Here is a 20700-nt window from a genome sequence, read left to right as displayed (position 1 = left end):
GGGATGGTGCGTTGAGCCAGAACTAGAGCCAGGTGTGGGGATGGGGGATGAGGCCAAGCCATGCACAGGTGGTGAGCAGGGCAAGTGGGGGAGTTTAAGCCAGGGCCAGGGCAGGGGCAGGCTTTAGAGTTGAAATTAAACTTGTGTTCATGTGAGACAAGCACAACTTGAAATGGTGCAATTCAAGGGTTTACTGTACTTTGGTGGTCCCAGTCAGGCTAGACATACAAGGAATATAATGAAATTGTGTGTTGAAAAACTATGCCAACCTTCAGTTTCCCATGAAACTTGAAATTGCAAGAACATGAACAACTGATGGATAACATGATATAAGAACAGCCAGTTAGAGGCAGAGGTAAAAGAGGTGATGTTGTAGTTGATGTCTGCTATAGACTGCCAGATCAGGGAGATGAGATAGATGAGGCTAAGTCAAGCTTCCAAGTCACAGGCCCTGGTTCTCATGGGAGACTTGAATCATCTGGACATTTGTTGGGAGACCAATAACATCAGCACACAGACAATCCAGGAAGTTTTTGAAGAATGTTGGGGATAACTTCTTGGTACAAGTGCTGAAGGAACTGACCAGTGGCCATGCGCAACTTGACTTGCTGCTCACAAAAGGGAAGAACTAGTAGGAGAAATAGAAGTGGGAGGAAACCTGGGCTGCAGTGACCGTAAGATCGTAGATTTCAGGATCTGGACAAAAGGAAGAAAGGTGAGCAGTAAAATACAGACCCTTGATTTCAGAAGAGCTGATTTTGACTCCCTGAGAGAATGGATGAGCAGGATCCCTTGAGAAAATGAAGATGAAGGGGAAAAGAGTTCAAGAGAACTGGCAGTGTTTTAAAGAAGTCTTACTGAAGGCACAGGAACAAACAATCCCGCTGCATAGTAAGAAATGCAAATATGGTAGGCAACCAGCTTGGCTTAACGCAGAAATCCTTAATCAGCTTAAACTCAAAAAGGATACATACAAGAAATGGAAAATGTGGACAGTTGACTAAGGAAGAGTATAAACATACGGCTGGAGAATGCCAGGCAGTGATCAGGAAACTGAAAGCATAATTGGAACTGCAGCTGGCAAGGGATGTGAAGAGTAACAAGAAGGGTTTCTACAGGCATGTTAACAATAAACAGGTTATCAGAGTAGGTGTGGGGCTGTTACTGGATGAGAGAGGTAACCTAGTGACATAAATGTAGGAAAAGCTGAAGTACTCAATGCTTTTTGTGCCTCAGTCTTCATGAACAAAGTCAACTTCCACATGACGGTCCTAGACAGTGCAGTATGGGAAGGTGGAGGGCAGCCATCTGTGGGGAAGGAACAAGTTCTGACCTATCTAGAAAAACTAAATGTACTCAAATTCATGGATCTGGATTTAATGCACCTGAGGGTACTGAGGGAATTGGCAGAGGTCATTGCTGAACATTTGGCCATTATCTTCAGACTCTTGGAGACTCTTGGTGATCAGGGGAAGATACCAGACGATGGGAAAAAGGCAAAGGTAGTGCCCATCTTTAAAAAAGAAAAGAAGGACAATCCAGGGAACTATAGACCAATCAGCCTTACCTCAATCCCTGAGAAAATAACGGAGGGAATCCTCAGGGAATCCACTTGGAAGAGGGAAAAGTGATCAAAAGGAGCCAACAGGGATTCACCAGCAGCAAGTCCTGCCTGACCAATTTGATTAGCTTCTATGATGAGGTAACAAGCTGTGTGGACATGGGGACGTCAGTGTATGTAATACACCTTGACTTCAGCAAAGCTTTTGATACTGTTTCCTACAACATTCTCGTCCATAAGTTAAGAAAATGGGGATTGGATCCCTGGACTATAAGATGGATAGAAAGCTAGCTTGATGGTCGGGCCCAATGGGTAGTGGTCAATGGCTCAACATCTAGATGGCAGTCGGTTTCAAGTGGAGTGCCACAAGGCTTGGTTCTGGGGCTGGTGTTATTCAACATCTTTATTAATGACCTGGATGAGGGACTGGATTGCACCCTCAGCAAGTTTGAGGAAGACACAAAACTAGGGGGAGAAGTGGATACGTTCGAGGGTAGAGAGAGAATCCAGAGTGACCTGAATAAATTGGAGGACTGGGCCAAAAGAAATCTAATGGTGTTCAACAAGGAAAAAAGTGTAGAGTCCTGCACCTGGGGCAGAAGAATTCCAAGCATTGTTATAGGCTGGGGCAGTATGATGGAAAGGGACCTAGGGGTTATGGTGGATGAAAGGCTGGATATGAGTAAACAGTGTGCCCTTGTAGCCAAAAAGGCTAATGGCATACTAGGGTGCATCTGGAGGAGCATTTTGAGCAGATCTAGAAAAGTAATTATTCCCTTCTATTCGGCACTGGTGAGGCCACATCTTGAATATTGTGTCCAGTTTTGGGCCCCCACTATAAAAAGGATGTGGATTTGCTGGAGCAGGTTCAGCAGAGGGCAACAAAACTGATTAAGGGGCTAGAGCACAAGACAAAAGACCCTATGGCAAAAGACCGCCTTGGCTTAACCAGGAGATCTTGCATGATCTCAAAATTAAAAAAGGAATCAAATAAAAAACAAGGACAAAGGATGAATATAGGCAAACACCACAAGAATGCAGGAGCAAGATTAGAAGGGCTAAGGCACAAAATGAGCTCAAGCCAGCTACAGGCATAAAGGGAAACAAGAAGGCTTTTTATAAATATACTAGAAATAAGAGGAAGACCAGGGACAGGGTAGGGCCATTGCTGAGTGAGGAGGGAGAAAGAGTAACAGGGAACTTGGAAATGGCAGAGATGCTTCGTGACTTCTTTGTTTCAGTCTTCACTTTGAAGTCTGATGAAGGAATGACCAACATAGTGAATGCTAGTGGGAAACGGGTAGGGTTAGAACTTAAAATAAAAGAACAAGTTAAAAATCACTTAGGAAAGTTAGATATCTGCAAGTCACCAGGGCCTGATGAAATGCATCCTAGAATACTCAAGGAGCGGATAGAGGAGGTACCTGAGCCTTTATCAATCATCGTTGGAAAATCATGGGAGACAGAAGAGATTCCAGAAGATGGAAAAGGGCAAATATAGTGCCCATCTATAAAAAGGGGAATAAGAATAACCCAGGAAACTACAGGCCAGTCAGCTTAACTTCAGTGCCAGGAAAGATAATGGAGCAGGTTATTAAGGAAATCATCTGCAAGCACTTGGAAGGAGGTAAGGTGATAGGGAACAGCCAGCATGGATTTGTAAAGAACAAATCATGTCAAACTAATTTCATAGATTTCTTTGATAGGATACTGACCCTTGTGGATGGGGGAGAAGTGGTAGACGTGGCATACCTAAGATTTTAATGAAACATTTGACATGGTCTCGCATGATATTCTTATAAAGAAACTACGCAAATACAATTTAAGTGAGGATACTATACAGTGGGTGGCTGGATAACCATACCCAGAGAGTAGCTCTTAATGGTTCTCAATCCTGCTGGAAAAGTATAACAAGTGGGGTTCCACAGGGGTCTGTGTTAGGACCGGTTCTGTTCAATATCTTCATCAATGATTTAGATATTGGCACAGAAAGTACGCTGCTTAAGTTTGTAGATGATACCAAGCTAGGAGGCGTTGCCACTGTTTTGGAAGACAGGATCATAATTCAAAATGATCTGGATGAATTGGAGAAATGGTCTGAGGTAAACAGGATGAAGTTTAATAAGGACAAATGCAAAGTGCTCCACTTGGGAGGGAACAATCAGTTCCACACATACAGTATGGGGAGAGACTGTCTAGGAATGACTACAGCAGAAAGGGATCTAGAGGTTATAGTGGACCACAAGCTAAAAATGAGAACAGTGTGATGCTGCTGCAAAAAAAGCAAACATGATTCTGGGATGCATTAACAGGTGTGTTGTGAACAAGACACAAGAAGTCATTCCTCTGTTCTACTCTGTGCTGGTTAGGCCTCATCTGGAGTACTGTGTCCAGTTCCGGGCACTGCAGTTCATGAAAAGAACACCACAAATGATTAAAAGGTCCAGAGAATGTGACCTATGAAGAAAGGCTGAAAGAATTGGGCTTGTTCAGTTTGGAAAAGAGAAGATTAAGGGGAGACATTATAGCAGTTTTCAGGTATCTAAAAGGGTGTCATAAGGAGGAGGGAGAAAACTTGTTCCTTTTGGCCTCTGAGGATAGAACAAGAGGCAATGGGCTTAAACTGCAGCAAGGGAGGTTTAGGTTGGGCATTAGGAAAAAGTTCCTAACTATCAGGGTGGTCAAACAGTGGAATAAATTGCCAAGGGAGGTTGTGGAATCTCCATCACTGGAGATATTTAAGAACAGGTTAGATAGATGTCTATCAGGGATGGTTTAGACAGTACTTGGTCCTGCCATTGGGGCAGGGGGCTGGACTCGATGGCCTCTTGAGGTCCCTTCCAGTCCTAATATTCTATGATTGATTGATTGATTGATACATACCTAAAAGGATAGGCTGAGGAATTTGGGCTTGTTTAGTTTACAGAAGAGAAGGTTTAGAGGTGATTTAATAGCAGCCTTCAACTTACTGAAGGGGAGCTCTAAAGAGGAGGGTGAGAAACTGTTCTCAGTTGTGTCAGATGGCAGAACAAGAAGTAATGGTCTGAAGTTGAAGAGGGAGAGGTGTAGGTTAGATATTAGGAAAAAACTACTTTACCAGGAGGGGGGTGAAGCACTGGAATGCGTTGCCTAGAGTGGTGGTGGATTCTCCATCCCTCAAGATTTTTAACTCCCAGCTTGACAAGGTCCTGGCTGGGATGACTTAGTGGGTGTTGATCCTGCTTGAAGCAGGGGGCTGGACTAGATGACCTCCTGAGGTCCCTTCCATCCCTACGATTCTGTGATTTTCAACTTTAAGTGAAAGGTCAAGTTTCTTTGTACTGTATCTCAACAAGCACACTCTGTCGTCCAGAATTCCCAACGCTGCCACAGCAACTAATAAATGACAGTGTTGTAACTGCCCAACATACAGAGAATGTTGCTTTAGTTGGCTGGGTTTTAATAAGATGTTGGAGAGAGATAAGAAGCAATGCAGGAATAACACTACTGCAAGTCTATAGAAAGCTGAATTTTTGAATGTGGGCACTTATTTCGGAGCCTATATGTGAACTCTAGAGTACTGAGTTCTTGAACAATAAATTTACATTGAAGTATATTTGAAGGACCCAACTCCACAGAATCCCAAAGCACAGTGACACACAGCCAAAGCCACTATTTAAGAGACCCTGTGCATACTAGCTGCTGGGAGACTGTCTTTATATTTGCTCTAAATATGCAGTGTATAGAGGTTATAACAACTCAAGCTGCACATTTGAGTACCACTGACTTCACAGGGTAAAGAGTTTTGCCCCTAGTGACCAGAAACTCCTGAAAAAGAGAATGGTGGACGACAGCATACACCAAGGGATTCAGAAGGCCCCGGTGGCAATCTCTCATCATCTTCTTGGGTGGAGATGGGCTTTGTATGGATGTTCTGCATGGGAAATCCACCCGATTACTCAGCATTACATAGGATTCAAAATGTTTCACCAGTATCCATTTAATCTTATAGTTTTCCAGTGTCTTCAACTTTATAAATCAGTTACAAGAGCAGCTAAACCTACATTTATCATTCACTAACATTATCCGACATTCAAAATTTAAATCATTATCTCATTTTCCCCCAACAAGAACCCCCCACCCTCATTCAAATTTTTATTACTGCCTTGTTTGACCCTTGGTATTAGTGTGAAAGGCCTCAATACCACACGGACTGGATTATACACACATTTTAAGCAGTCACTTTAAAGGGACATTGAATTCAGATTGTAAACACTTTGTGGTAGGGTCTGTTAGTTATGGTATGGCTCCACAGTGATTAGCACAAATACGCCTTCAGGTTCACAACAGATATTAAATAGCAATGGTACTGTGAGACTTTGCAGAACGAGGGCTTTGGAATATTTGGCTACATTCTGGTGAAAAGACACTTAAAAGCCTTCTGCCTGCACAAGGGAAACAACTTCTCTGTCCTGCAAATAGCTTAAAGGTTTGCTCAAGAATAGCCTTGCTCCAATGAACCTTAAGAGGTCCATCAGATTAGAACCCCCTGCTGATGAAATTTAGCAGGTCATCATGAGGATGGAGATGTTTACTTTTAAAAAAAAAAAAAAAAAAGTTAAATGAAAAGTTGGCCACGAACACGTTGTTGCACAGGTTGCAAAGAACCAGAATGTCAGGAAGCAGGGTATTGGGCTACCTGGATTCCCTAGTTTTGCTGCCCAACCTTTCCTATATCCCTATCTCATTCTACAGTGAAAAGTATTTCTTCATATTTCCCATATGTTGAATCATTTAAAAATTAAAGAAAACCACTGTCAATATGGAACACAACTGATAGAAAAAGTGCACATGTGCTGGAGGAAGGACTCAAAACATCACATGTGCAGCAACTGATGCAGCTGGTCCCTAAGGCCGTGGCAGCTGTAGGGCTGGTGTACGCCAACAGTTGGCTGCAGAGCTGCTACAGTGGCAGACAGCCTGGCTTTCCCAAAGGCCACCTGTTTGGTCAGCCCTGGGAGCACCCACACTGGCTGCTGCAGAAGCCACAGAAGTCATGAGCCCTATTTATCAGTGCTGAGTAAAGTGAAAAAATTACTTCTGACTTCCTTACAACAGTCCTAATACATCGCAGAATGACATTAGGTATTTACTCAGTGATCCACTATATCCCCTCAGACCATCTCTGCAGTACTCCTTTCTAGACAATTATTTCCCAGTTTACATTTGTGCAATTAATTATTTCTTCCTGACTGTAGTACTTGCATTGTTCTTACTGAATTTCATCCCATTTGAGAACATTTTTCCAAATTATCATGACGAATTGAATTCCAATCCTGTCCTCCAAACTGCTTACAATCCCTCCTATCCTCAAACTTTATAAACATACTCTCAATCATTATACAAATAATATGTGAATATATTACATAGAACCAGACCTTGGGCAGGTCCCTGCAAGACTCCACTCAATGCATCCTTTCACAATTCAACTACTCCAGCCAGTTGTGCACCACCTTGCAGTAAATTGATCTATGCCAGTGGTTTTCAATCTCTGTTCATTTACAGACCCTCTAAAAATTCAAATGGAATTATGCCCCCCAAGTGATCAACAGGTCCCTACAAGAGGTCAACTGATCTAGGCTGTATTTCTTTGTATTCATGAGTAGGCCATGTGAGATATCAACAGCATATCTAATCTCTAGGTACATTACAACTACTGATTCCCTGATATCCATAATTCTTGTTATTCGATCAAAGAAGAATATGAGATTGGTTTGACATGATTTGTTACTGACAAATCCATGTTGAATCTTAACTATTGTCTTATCTTCTAGATGCTTACACACAGATTTTGATTTTCTCCATTATTTTTCCATGTATTGAAGTTAAACTGACTTCCCCAATGTTCTGAGATCTCTCCTGTTTTCCTCAAGTTCTCAAATATAAATTGCTAGTGGCTCAGAGTTCTCTTCAGACAGGTCCTTAAATATCCTAGGACATATTGCATCAGTTCCTGCCAACTTGAAGGCATCTAACTTATTTAAGTAATTCTGTCAGCTTTCTAGTTTTGCTTCAGATCCTCCTCCACTGTTGTTCACTATGGTAAATGTCTGATCACTGCTAACTTTTCTGGTGAAAACTTAAATGAGAAAGGCATTTAAACACTTTGGCCATTGCTGAATTTTCTGTCATCTTTCACTCTTCATTTAGTAACAGGCCTAACCAGTCCCTGGTCTTCCTCTTGCTTCTTGTTACCCTCTACACTCCTAGCAAGATTAACCAATTTTTGTGCCTTGGCCTTCTTAAATATTATTTCTATGTGTTTCTTGCTTAGATATATATATTCATCCTTTATAATCTGACCTGCTTTCCACTTCTTCTGCAATGCTTTCTTGAGTTTCAGGTCACTGAAGATCTCCTGGTTAAGACTGTCTGGACTCTTGCCATACTTCCTATCTTTCCTATGCACTTGGACAGTTTGCTCTTCTGTCTTTAATAATGTAAAATAATGTAATAACCTAAAAAGCTGCCTGTTTTTCTGAGCCCTCCCTCTTCCTAACCTGCTTTCCACAGATCTCATCTACTAACTCTCTGAGTTTGCTAACGTTTCCCTTCTTCAAATCCATTGTCTTTATTCTGCTATTTTCCCTCCTACCATACCATAAGATTCAGCTCTACTTACCAGAAGATTGACCTGGTCAGGGTTGATCCTCCAGAGTTCAATTTAGCACATTGAGTGAGGACGTGCTAAATCAAACCATCAGGGCTTGATAGTTGATCCTGCTACTCCTCATTCTCACCAGCACCAAGAGAGGTCAATGGGTAAGTTTCTCCTGTTGACCTCCCTGTGTGTGAGTGGCCTGATAAATTGATCTTAGATGCATCATTTCCACCTATGCAATTGTCATAGCTGAAATTGCATATCTAAGATCAACTTTCCAGTCTCGTGTAGACTTGCCCTTAGAATCATGAACGCTAATATTTCATGATAACTTTCACACAGCCTGCACTGCACTTCCAAATTCTCATCTAGCTCCTGTGTGTTTATCAGAATCAAACCTCTCCCTTAGTTGCCTTCTCTACCTTCTGTAATAAAATCTTTGTCTCCAACATACTCCAAGAACTTATTGAAAAGTCTGTGCCCTGCTGGACTATTTTCCCCAACTGACAGCTGAGTAGTTGGAAGTCCTGCATTGCACAAAGTCTTGGGTTTTGAATGACTATTATAACTTTGGATGACCTTCACCTTTTGCAAGTTGTCACAGACCCATTCACTCCAACAAATTTGCAGTAACTGGTACCAGCTAATAAGTGGGCATCACAAATCTCCCAAGCGTGGTTAACGATTGAAATGAATCTACGTTCAGCTAAATCTGAGGCAAACTAAGGCTTTGATCACCTGAACCTGTTTTTCCATTTTGATCTCTTGTTTACATAATAGAATTTCTTCTCTTATTGCAAGTGCCAAAAACAAACACTACATTTTTAAAAGGAGGATGGGGTGAAAAAGACAATCCCTGGTTACGTTCCTTAATATTTTTTTCCAATCACTTCATATAAGATCAAGAACAAAGATTACCTGTGAGATTTCCAGCAGCTTTTACGTACACATTAGTCGCCAAAACAGAAAAGAAACTGAATGTATTAGCTAACCCTTTTAGGACTAAAATAGAATTCACAAGTACTTTAGAAAGAATAGTTATATATCTAAAAATATCATACTAGGGATTGCAATTCAAAACAATCAATATAACAATGTACTATATGAATTCCTTTGCTTATTTTTAAACTTTCAGTTAGCATACCAATGTAGAAAAATCATTAATTTTTCTCCTCTCCCTTTGAGGCAAAGCAGATTGAACTAATACTGTTCTTGAAAACTAGGTGCTTAAATACGCACTAATCAATAGCAGCTTGAGAATATAAAACTTATTAAAAATCATGGAATATACGTTGTAACACTGCTAATTGGTTTGGCCATCTGAATATATTTATTTTCTTTTAACAGCAAGACAGAGGCAAGTTTTAGGGAGAAGCAAAATTGTGCTTTTGTATGTTAACAAAAACAGAAAATCATATGCTAATTGCAGCTCAGCAGGATAACAAACCAAAGATTACAAACATCAGAAATTACTTCAAGCAGCTACTGAGAGTCCATCCAAAGTTATATTTGATTACAACTTTGAATCTTGCATTTAAGAGCACAATATCTTATTCTGTGGAAAACAAATATACACACACACCATTTTAAGCGAAAATGGCTTTGCCTTTCATTAATGAAATGGTATCATGTTTTTCATAGTATTTAATAGTCAAATGGTAAATGATTAGTAGCACCTTATTTCTTCATAGATTATGCATGAAATATATCATTAATACTCTGTACCTTCATATGCCTTAAAAACATATTTCCATTAGATGGATATAAAACGCGCCCAATTTTTGCCCATTAACTAATTTTAATGAAAGACATATTACTGTGAAGGTTTATTAAGTCAGGCATTTCCTTATGCAACTCCATATGCATTCACGCATTTTGATTTTTAGAGATGCAGTAATCCCAGTGCCCCCACTGACAACAGTGAAATGTGTCCTCTCTGTACCTCTAAAGAGCAGGTCCCTTTTATGAAGGTGTATAAATATGTAAATACTTATCAAGCACTCATGTTGCCATTTTTCAGTCCAAGTAATTAAAGTGCATATTTTTAGTCTTTAAAAACAAGTCTTACCAGTTTGCAATGCTCAATTTTTATTTTTAGGGAAAAATGCTTTTTAGTAAAGGTAACTTGTCAAAGTACATAATTTTTGTTTTCAATGTATTAGTGTTCTGAGGTTTACAATCCAACTCCTTTAGCCTTCTAAAATACAGTTACTTTGCCATTCCCTTTCATGTGACAGCAAGTCTTCAGTCACTTATACTGACAAAAATGTTTCCTTCACCACTCAGTTTAAAATATGACATTTGCATGTCCTTTGAGGGACCAATACAGTTCCTACTAACATCAGTGGGATTTTGACCCATAATGTGTCAGGCATAATGCACACCTACATGAAAAGGCTAACTGCTGCTCTTAATTGAATGGTATTGAGCAACCTTCACCTTTAACACCAAAATATTCCAAATTACCATGCATTAGTTTCCAACCTACACAGCAGCTAACGTTTTAAGATAATTGCTACATAGGTTATTCACAGTTTAAGAAAAGGGCTTTCAAATTAAAAGCAGTCGAACAACATGTTTAAACCCATTTCAGAAAATCTGCTGCATTTAAGACTATCATTTGCTTGCGAATGGTTAACACATTAACCATTACAGCAATCCCCCATAATTTTTATATTCAACACTGTACTTAAAACCAGGGGATGCGCTCCTATATCCTAAACAAGTAAATTCTATAGTACACACACACACACACACACACACACACACACACACACACTTATAAACACACAGATTCTGAGATACATACAGAAAGTTGTAAGCAGAAAGAATACTTGCTATACACCATATAAATGCTGAAGTCAGAACCATAGACATTGGCTAAATATTAAAGCAAAGATTCCAAAGATTAGCCCAGCTTGTCTTGCCTATCATTCATAACCATAGCATAAACAAAGAATGCCCTTCTGCCAGCTTTTTAAAATGCCAGAATTTCACAACAGATATACAATAAGTTTAATGAATCTTCATACCATGGCATAAAAGTAATACGTAGAGAAATTATGAACAAGAAGTTAACAGGACTTTATTTCAACTTCTCTAAAAGCTTCTAAATAAGATGTGTGAAGATCGCTAAATTATTAGCCATACAAATAATCTGTTCCAATTATTTAAACAGGCAAGATACTAATAATTTAATGCTAATAACTATTTTATGTATCGCATTATTTTTCACTGTTGATTAAAATATAACAACTACATTTAAAAAGACCATCATTTCAATGATGTCCTCTGAAAAATGGAATATCAATTAAAGTGTTTATTCAACACAAAGATTTTCATAGTCAATAATACCAGACTGCCTTTATTTACTAAATTAGAGACAGGTATGAACAACCATCAGAGGGCATCATTTATAAATTAAATGTTAGAATATATAGTGAAGCAGCAAGTTTTTCAAACTCTCTGTCAGTCACCCTTCCAAATACACCCTTCTTGTTAAATATATCGGAGTCCATCCATTTCTGTCAGTGTGGCATTGTAATTATATTAGCAGCACTTGTTTAACAACTAAACTGAAACACAACTCTCCTGTTTAAAAAGTTATCCTCCCCCAACAGGGGAATCTCATTGAAATATTCCATTGGGAGGCCTTTAAGCTGTGGTCTTGCAATGAAGATTAACAACTGATTTAATGAAGGTTGAAAGAGATAAGGTGATCCATACCCGGAGGCATGCAGTAGCTATTTATTTAGACTGTGCGGTTCTTGACCAGATAGCATCCATCATTCTTGGCAAATCTATTAGTGATTTTTCTACTTTCCGACACTTCATAAGGAACCACTGAGAAAAACAACTTTTTGCAGCCCGTTCTAAGCCACTCGCTGAATTGCTGGGTTAACTTAGCAGCTGTTTTCACCTGATCCCCTCATACAAATACACACCTGGCTTTAAAGTTAACCCCCCAGAAGCCAAAGGTGCAGCACAAAGGCCCATAACTAAACTTAGCCAAGCTTTTAGGAGTCCTTGACCCCAAGAGCAGTAGCGAGTAGAAGCTGCTTCGATCTGGAGAGGGGTGGGGCGGGTATTATCTCTCCCCCTCCGCTAGCAATGAGAGCTAGAAGGGAAGGACACACACGGCAGCACCGGTGAGGAGGGAAACTGACTTGGGAAGGCGCGTGTGCGGGCGCAGAGGGGAATATGGCACAGACACGCCGGCAGCGGGAACAGCTCCTCTGCCAGAGGCGCAGCGCGTAGGGCCAGTCCCCCCACCCCGAACTTTTTACCAGGCTTTTCTTACCCCCCCCCCCCCCCAAGAGGCCCGCGCCACGCTCCCAAGCCGGCACTCAGCTCCCACTACCCGCCTTTACACCGCAGCTCAGCGCACCGATCGCCGAGGCGGGGCCAAGCCGCCAACTCTCCGGCATCTCCTTCCCCGGCTCCCCCTCGCCACTCCCCTGCCCAGAAGTTACAGAGCCCCGAGAAGCAGCCGGGCGCTGCCAGGGCAGAGCCGAGCTCTCCCCGGGTGCGGGCAGCCCGGGGCCCCAGAGCCGCTGTCGGGACGGGGTGGGCCGAGCTCCCGGGCAGCGCGCTGGCGGGAAAGGGGAGCACGAGAGCCGGGTACTTGCCCAGGTAGGGACGAGGAGGCTGGCCGGGCGCTCACGCGGTGCTGGCGGCGGCTGCTTCCCCGCCTCGTTCATTTCCTCCCATGCAGGTGGCTTAGTCCTCTGTGAACGGCGAGCGCAGCCGGGCTCGGACCAGGCATTGACTCCCGCCCCGCCTCCGGAGCCGCGCTCCGCTCCGGCAGGCGGCGGCCCCCCACGCAGCCCTGGAAAGCGGGGCGCGCCCTCGGGCTGAGCAGCCCGGCTGACCTAGGCGGCGCTCGCCTCTGCGCGGCCCCTCCTCCGACCGCCGCTGCTCCCTGTCCTCTGCGGCCAGGTAGGGGCAGCGGGCCGGGAGCGAGCTGCGGCGCTCCCACCTCTGCCCCGAACTCCTCCCCCCAGGGGAGCGCTTCCCCGCCGGCCTCAGGCTCCTCTCCTTGCCCGGCTGGCAGCCCCGGGCGGGGGGAACACACACGTGTAAGCTTCTTGAGTGGCTGGGAGCGGACAGCAGCCGGCTCTGTACGCCGCAGGGGCCTCAGCCAGCGCCGGCGAGGCGGGGGCTGCTCCTGCTGCCGGCTTCTTCTGCACCCCAGAAGCCGCTTTGCAAAGGTCCCGCGGCCGGGCTACCTGAGCGCCTGCTTGCCAAGCCCAGCTGCTCGGCAGCGCCCCCTAGTGCGCGCCCGCGGCATTGCACGGGGTGAAGAGTCGTTCTAGCGCCCCCACCGCGCCTGCCCGCCCAGGAGTCGCACAGCAGCTGGGAGCAGGCCCTAAAAGGGCAGGTAGCAGCCCCTTCCCCTGCAGGAGTCTCTCCCTTGCCCCATCCTGTGGCTTGGGGGCTACCAGCTGTGGGGGTCTCCTCCTTGGGGAGGTCTAACTCAGTCCCTGCATTCAGCAGAGAGGGACCACTGTCCCCTTACTCAAAGTGCAGACACTGGGCAAGGGTCACCATCTGACCCCGATTTGACCATCTTGGCTCTTCTTTTTCTTTTTAAAATGGATTTGCCATATGCCAGAAAAAGAAACTTACTGTGCCAGGGGATGTTTAGGGGGCTCTGAAGATATAGCCCTGTTAGTCTGTAGCTTCACAAATTACAGCCAGTACTGCAGCACCTTGAAGACTAATATATTTATTAGGTCATGAGCTTTTGTACCTAAGCCCAAGTTCTTCAAATGATTGAAACAGGAAAAAAAACAGGGTTATTATAGTGCACTGGCACAGCTATTGTTAAAAGTTTCTGTGGCTAAGTAAAGATGCTGTGTACCCACTTCCATAGTTTAAGTAGGGAATGATGTGATCAGTTTTATCTATGGGTGTCATCGCTCTAGATACTATAATTGTCTGAGGAAATGGAAAACTCACTTGGCTATGTCTGCACTACAATGATCTGTTGACAGAAGTTAGTCGGAAGATATTTTCTGACAAGGCTTCTGTTGACAGAATGCGGCCACACATGAAAGCAGATCGCTCTGTCAATTTGCTCTGTCAACAGAGAGCAACTGGACTGCCCAACCACTCTCTTGACAGAACCACCAGCTGGAAGCACAGCAAACAGGGCTGCCCTGCATACTGGGACACCTGTCTGTCAACAGAGGGCCCTTGGAGCATCCACGCGGCATTTTTTGTTGATAGATTCTGTTCAGAAAGGTGTTCTGCGTTTTGGGGGGAAGAGGCAGAAGTCCGTTGATGGAAGTGATGCAGACTGTCGAGCTGCTGTTGACAGAAAGCATTTTTAGTGTGGACGCTCCACGAGGTTTGTTGAAACAAAGTGGTTTTTTAGATAAAACTCGCTAATGTAGACATAAGCCTTGTGTTTGGGGGCTGTGATAAGCTCGCCTTGTGGAGGTGATGTTTTGTTTTCTGTTTTGAAAGTGATAACTTTATACAGGACTGGCCCAAAGGACAAAGCAAAATAGAGCTGCTTAGCCCAAAGAGGACCTATACTCTGTGGATTGGGTGCACAGTGACCAGTGAAGATAGAAGACAGGGTTGTAGGCCAGCCAGTCAATGCCAGAAAACTGCAATTTGTGTGAGAGAGGGCAAGAAACCAAGGCATGGAGCAAAAAGGAAGTGGTGGTTGGAGCCAAAGGACAGGAGTAGTGGAGACATGGGGAGTCAAAGAGATTGAGGGGAAGGGGAGTAGGGATTAAGGTAAATTAATCTGAGATACTCAGGATAGGAGCACTGGGAAAACATTGTGGGAGGGGAGACAGAAGGTGATCAGGGACTTCACAAACCAGCTTCAGCAGCAAGGGAGGAAAGTAAGGTTAACCCACCCTCCTCCTGGGTGTGGTATTCTGTTCCATCATGTAGTGGCTCTGAGACCAATTAGAGATTAATGTGTCTGCTCTACAGCCTTACTTGTAACTCATGCACTAGGGACTCATGCTTTTAGTTGGCAAAGCCCCAGGTTAGATTCTGCCTGTTGGTGACTGTGGTCTGTGGCTAAGCACAAAAGCTTCCTCTTTTCTTTCTCAGGCTCCACCCCATTAATTTAAAAAGGCAGCTCCATTGGCAGACACAACTTTATTTTCCAATGCCATGCAGTGATGACTGTAAAATCCCCTGTGGGATAAGTGCTGTATCTGCCATAGGGCAACCCCATCATTTCCAACCAAATGCTGCTGTGTTTTACCCAAATTGACCCAGTGAAACCCTGGTATCCTTCCATCAAAAAAGGCAAAATACACCAACCACCATTTGGTGATGCTCTCCTTAATTACACTTAATTCCTGGCCAAACTCTGCTTCCTGTGTCTTTTGGCCTATAGCCTTTACTCTGTGTGCATGAACCCTGTAGATCCCAGAGGGAAACTCCCCTGGCTTAACATTGCTGGATTTTAAGCAACAATAAAAAGGACAGATGAGTGGAAGTCTGTTTGGACACGACAGCTCACTGTGGCTGGGAAATCTGAGGCTGCAACAGTTTGGGAGTCATTTGCTGCCAGTTGCAATTTTGAGCACTTGCTGGGCTCTGCAAACAGGGCTGGCAATTTCTATGTTCACAGTTGGTGGGTATGTGCCGGGAGGTAGTGTAGTGAGGTGTTTGCAGTACATAGGAGAGTTTGGTTGTACTGTGAAAGTATACAGTATGCACAAGTGAAGCTCTTCTGTGGGTCTTTGTAGATGCTGAAATATCAAGCCTGGGGACCTGTAAATAAACTTTTCTACAACTTTTTGCCTGTAAGTGGAGGCACAGTTACTTATTTGGGCCTCCTGAGTCACCTAAAGTCTCCTTATTACCCTGCCACCTTTTTTTCATACTATTTCAGTATTCTATACTTTATATAAGCACTGCAATGTGCTTACTGAGAAGTGAAAGATGGAAATGCCAAAAAAAATTAAAAAAAGAAATAAAGGTCATATTAAATTACATTATAATATAAGGGGTTGGAATGGAAAATGTCTTAAGGAGATAAGTAGAATCGTCAGTAGTTGATTTTCCAAATGTTTCCATTTGTCTATACCATTTTCTTTTTAATTAAAACGGCTTAGTCAATTGGCCAGACCAAATAAACCACCTACTCAAAAACAATATATATTTCCCTGGGACTCTTATCTTCCTAACCATATTATTTTAATTAAATATTTTATACAGTTCAGTGAAAATTGCATAACATTTTTGAATAGCTAAGAAGCAGATGACATTTACTGTGTTCAGATTTGATGGATAAATTTCACAAAATTATATTCTACTGTATTGCTATGCTTAGTATTGGTGGGTATATTTGATGTTTGGAGGAAATTGGAAGGAATAAAAGAATTGTGTAGAGAAATTAGATGTAAGCAAATTTGCAATGTTTAAGGGTTTATAAAACTCCCAAAGTATAATGGAGGTCTGCAAAATTAGTTTGAATACATAGAGCTATTTATTTTTTAATTTATTATATTATTATTTAATTTATACTTTATTTTTTATTTATTTTTAAATGTTGGACAATTTTAAGAACTCCTAGCTAAGGGAAAGCCATTCTACATATTAAGGTAGAGCACTCACACATTGCCAGGGGTTGCTGCATGCAAGGTTTTTCTTCAGACAGTCTGGGTTTGTGCTTCTGTGTCCAGGGGCCATTTTGGATTCCAAGGTGTCCAGCTTTTGGCAAGGTGCCTGGCAAATGGCTCATGAACTAAAAGTTTGTTTAGCACAGCACGAGGAAAGACGGAGTCATTAACCCACACGGGCCAGGCCTACCTCCTATGTGCAGACAGGCTCCTTGAGATGATCCAGTCCCGGGAAAGATGTGGAGAGGGTGAAACAGGAGCGAGTGAGGTGAGCTGGGCTTCGAAGAAGGAAGTGAAGCAGGAGCTGGGGCTTTGGGGAAGAGGCAGAGGAAGTATAATAGCGTTAACATATTTGACCTTTCAAAAAAGAGGACACTCTTGAGAGACAGTGTATCTGTATCAGTAGCTGCCAACTCAGGTTGTATTAATTTACTATATATATGAGTTATTTCTTGTTGCCACAGCTCCTGGAGTCATGGGAATACCTGAGTCTAATCTTTCATTTAAATAAAATAAAACAAATTTATAGGCTTCATTGTTGTATAGTAAAACTTGATAATAAGGACTGAAAAGGCTCAGAAATCAGAAGGCAAGTAAAAGGAATCACAACTTGATTATTTGAAAAATCTCATGATTTTTTGAATGCTTGAGAATAGCAGTAGTAGATACTTTTCTTGCAACTGTGTCAAAATAAAATGTAATTCTGAAAAAATCTGTATTCATGGACAAAGATTCGTGATTAAAAAGTGTACTGTGTAGCAGGTCTGTCTATATTCTCTATCACCCTAAGTTGCATGCACATAAAGACACGTGTACAGTTCACTGGCAGAACAGATTCTGAACCTGTCTCCTACTATAATTATATAAAACATATTTACTTAGGCAAAAATGTCTGCAACGTAGTAATTAGGTTTGCCAGGAAACATTGATCTACTCCATTCAGACGCTACTAGTGTGTGTCCGTGTCTAAACAAAAACAGTCAAGCAGCTATTGAAGGCAGACTATATTAGAATAAGCTCAAACTTTATTAGATGCCATCTTTCCTTTTTATATTTTATTATGTGTAGTAGTCATCAAAATGCTAAAGTTTTATATGTAATCTGCTTTCTTCAAATGTTATTTTTATTTTTCTTGCTTACTTTCATAGTATACGTTGTTTTGTTTAATCTTGTGTTGTCAGTGAGGATCAGTGGTTTTATGTGAGAGCGGACCATTGTGTATTCCTCCAGGGAATAAAGGAGTAGCACCCCAGTGGTGTGGTCCTCTAAATCACCATGGTATACTGAGTATATGTGAATAAAGACAAGGTGAAAATGTGAATGTCCAGGGAAACTGGATCCTGCTGAGTTAGTCAGGATGCTGCTGTTTAGTAATTTATTATTCCATGCAGCCAAGATTGTTGGGTAAGGGTAAACAGGGGCAGGATAGGAAGCTTAAAAGGTGAGACCTGCAGGGCAGTTGGAGGGGTGTTGGCAAAGGAAATAGACATGTCATGCCCATTACTGAGCCCCATGCCTGAGGACAAGCTCTGCAGTATCGAAGGCTCAGAAGGACTGCTTGATCAGTCAACTGACAGGAGAACAGAGGTGCTCCTGGACCTGTGACAGGCCATGTAGCCTGGAGAGGTGGAAGACCACCATGAGAAGGGAGAGATATTGCAACAAGGGCATAGGAAATCACCTATCCTCTGTTGCCTCCCTGTCCCTGGGGTGGCTGCCTACCCACTTCAGCTGAGAGGTCTGTGTTTGTCTGCTTGAGTCAGGAGGCTACAAAAAAGATCGCTTATTTCTCTGCCCTCCTCCAAAGCTATGTGTAGACTACAGGGATATGTCAGCAGAATTTTGTGGCAGAAGATATCTTGTGACTAAACTTCTGCCGACAGATCAGGTCCAGACCACAGAGTGGATTGAAAGAGTGATCTGCTATGTAGACAGAAAGCAGCCAGACTTCCCAGCTGCTGTACCAGCAAAACGACCACCCAGAAGCCGAGCAGCCAGGGCAGCCAGTCACCAGTTCCTTCTAGAAACTCCAGCTAGTTGTGCCCTTAAAGGGACCACCCCAGACACCTGTTCCCTACTGTGCTGCAGGCATGCCTACTTCCTCAAGGACTGCACGCCTAGAGCAGGTTTCACATCTTTCTAGGAGACCCAGCTCATTCCAGGCAACCATGGTGCCAGAGCAGCCCCTGGGCTTGTGCTGGCCCACATGAAGGTGCTTCAGCAGTTGCTGAACCTTTCAATGGCTGTTCTCCTCTTCCTCATGGAGGATGATGATATACATCATGGAGTGGCAGCTGTGGGCCCCGCTATTTCGATGTTGTGGGACGCGGATCGTCTACACGTGCCCTACTTCGACTTTCAACTTCGAAGTAGGGCGCTATTCCCATCCCCTCATGGGGTTAGCGACTTTGACGTCTCGCCACCTAACGTTGATTTCAACTTCGAAATAGCGCCCAACACGTGTAGCCGTGACGGGCGCTATTTCGAAGTTGGCGCCGCTACTTCGAAGTAGCGTGCACGTGTAGACGCGGCCACAGAATGGGAAAGGACTGCCTAGGAATGAGTACAGCAGAAAGGGATCTAGGGGTTATAGTGGACCACAAGCTAAATATGAGTCAGCAGTGTGATGCTGTTGCAAAAAAAGCAAACAAGATTCTAGGATGCATTAACAGGTGTGTTGTGAACAAGACATGAGAAGTCATTCTCCCGCTCTACTCTGCGCTGGTTAGGCCTCAGCTGGAGTATTGTGTCCAGTTCTGGGCACCGCAGTTCAGAAAGGATGTGGAGAAATTGGAGAGGGTCCAGAGGAGAGCAACGAGAATGATCAAAGGTCTAGAGAACATGACCTATGAAGAAAGGCTGAAAGAACTGGGCTTGTTGAGTTTGGAAAAGAGAAGATTGAAGGGGGGACATGATAGCAGTTTTCAGGTGTCTAAAAGGGTGTCATAAGGCAGAGGGAGGGAACTTGTTCTTTCTTGCCTCTGAGGATAGAACAAGAGGCAATGGACTTAAATTGCAGCAGGGGAGATTCAGGTTGGACATTAGGAAAAAGTTCCTAACTGTTAGGGCGATCAAACACTGGAACGAATTGCCAAGGGAAGTGGTAGAATCTCCATCACTGGAGATATTTAAGAAGAGGTTAGATAGATGGCTTTCAGGGATGGTCTAGAAAGTGCTTGGTCCTGCCATGAGGGCGGGGGGCTGGACTCGATGGCCTCTCGAGGTCCCTTCCAGTCCTACTCTTCTATGATTCTATGATTCTATGATCCTGAAGTTGGCAATTGTGCTCCTGTTAGAGGTCCTCATAAATGCGGCAATGGCCCCTTTGGCTGTGGGCTCACCCTGGTGCTGAGGTAAGCTTGCCTCACTTTGATGGTGAGGTGGAGGTGGCTTGGCCCTTGGTTGGTGCAGTCCATCTCTAAGGAAGGCAAGGAGGAGAGACAGTGAGTCATTCATGCAACGCAGCCCCTGAGGCCATGCCCCCCACCATAAGCACCGACCAAAACCGCCTGGGCCAAGGGATGGGAATGTCCTGCTAGCAGAGCCATGTGTGGCCTGCACAGTGGTCCCTGCCACATGAGAGCTCCACGGTGCCTCTAGGACTGTGCTGACTGCTGCGCCTGCATCCGCGTTCCATGGGCTAGTGGCCAAGAGGTCTGTCCAGACACGGAGTGGTCCCTGCATGGATGGCAGGCGAGCTGAGGGCAGCCTGGCCCTCCCTGGGGCTCACTCACATTCCTGCTGCTCGCAGCACTGTCTGCAGGAGTAGGTAATGCGTCTCACCTGTGGGCATGCCTATGTGCTGGGTACTGCACTCCTCGGTGTGTCTGGGATGTAATATGATTGGGGTTTGGGGCACAGCTAAGAGGATCAATCCAGGGTAAAATTGCTTAAATCTG

This window comes from Carettochelys insculpta, chromosome 3 (genome assembly GCF_033958435.1).
Source record: "Carettochelys insculpta isolate YL-2023 chromosome 3, ASM3395843v1, whole genome shotgun sequence".
Classification (NCBI taxonomy): domain Eukaryota; kingdom Metazoa; phylum Chordata; order Testudines; family Carettochelyidae; genus Carettochelys; species Carettochelys insculpta.
This window is presented reverse-complemented; position numbering follows the sequence as displayed.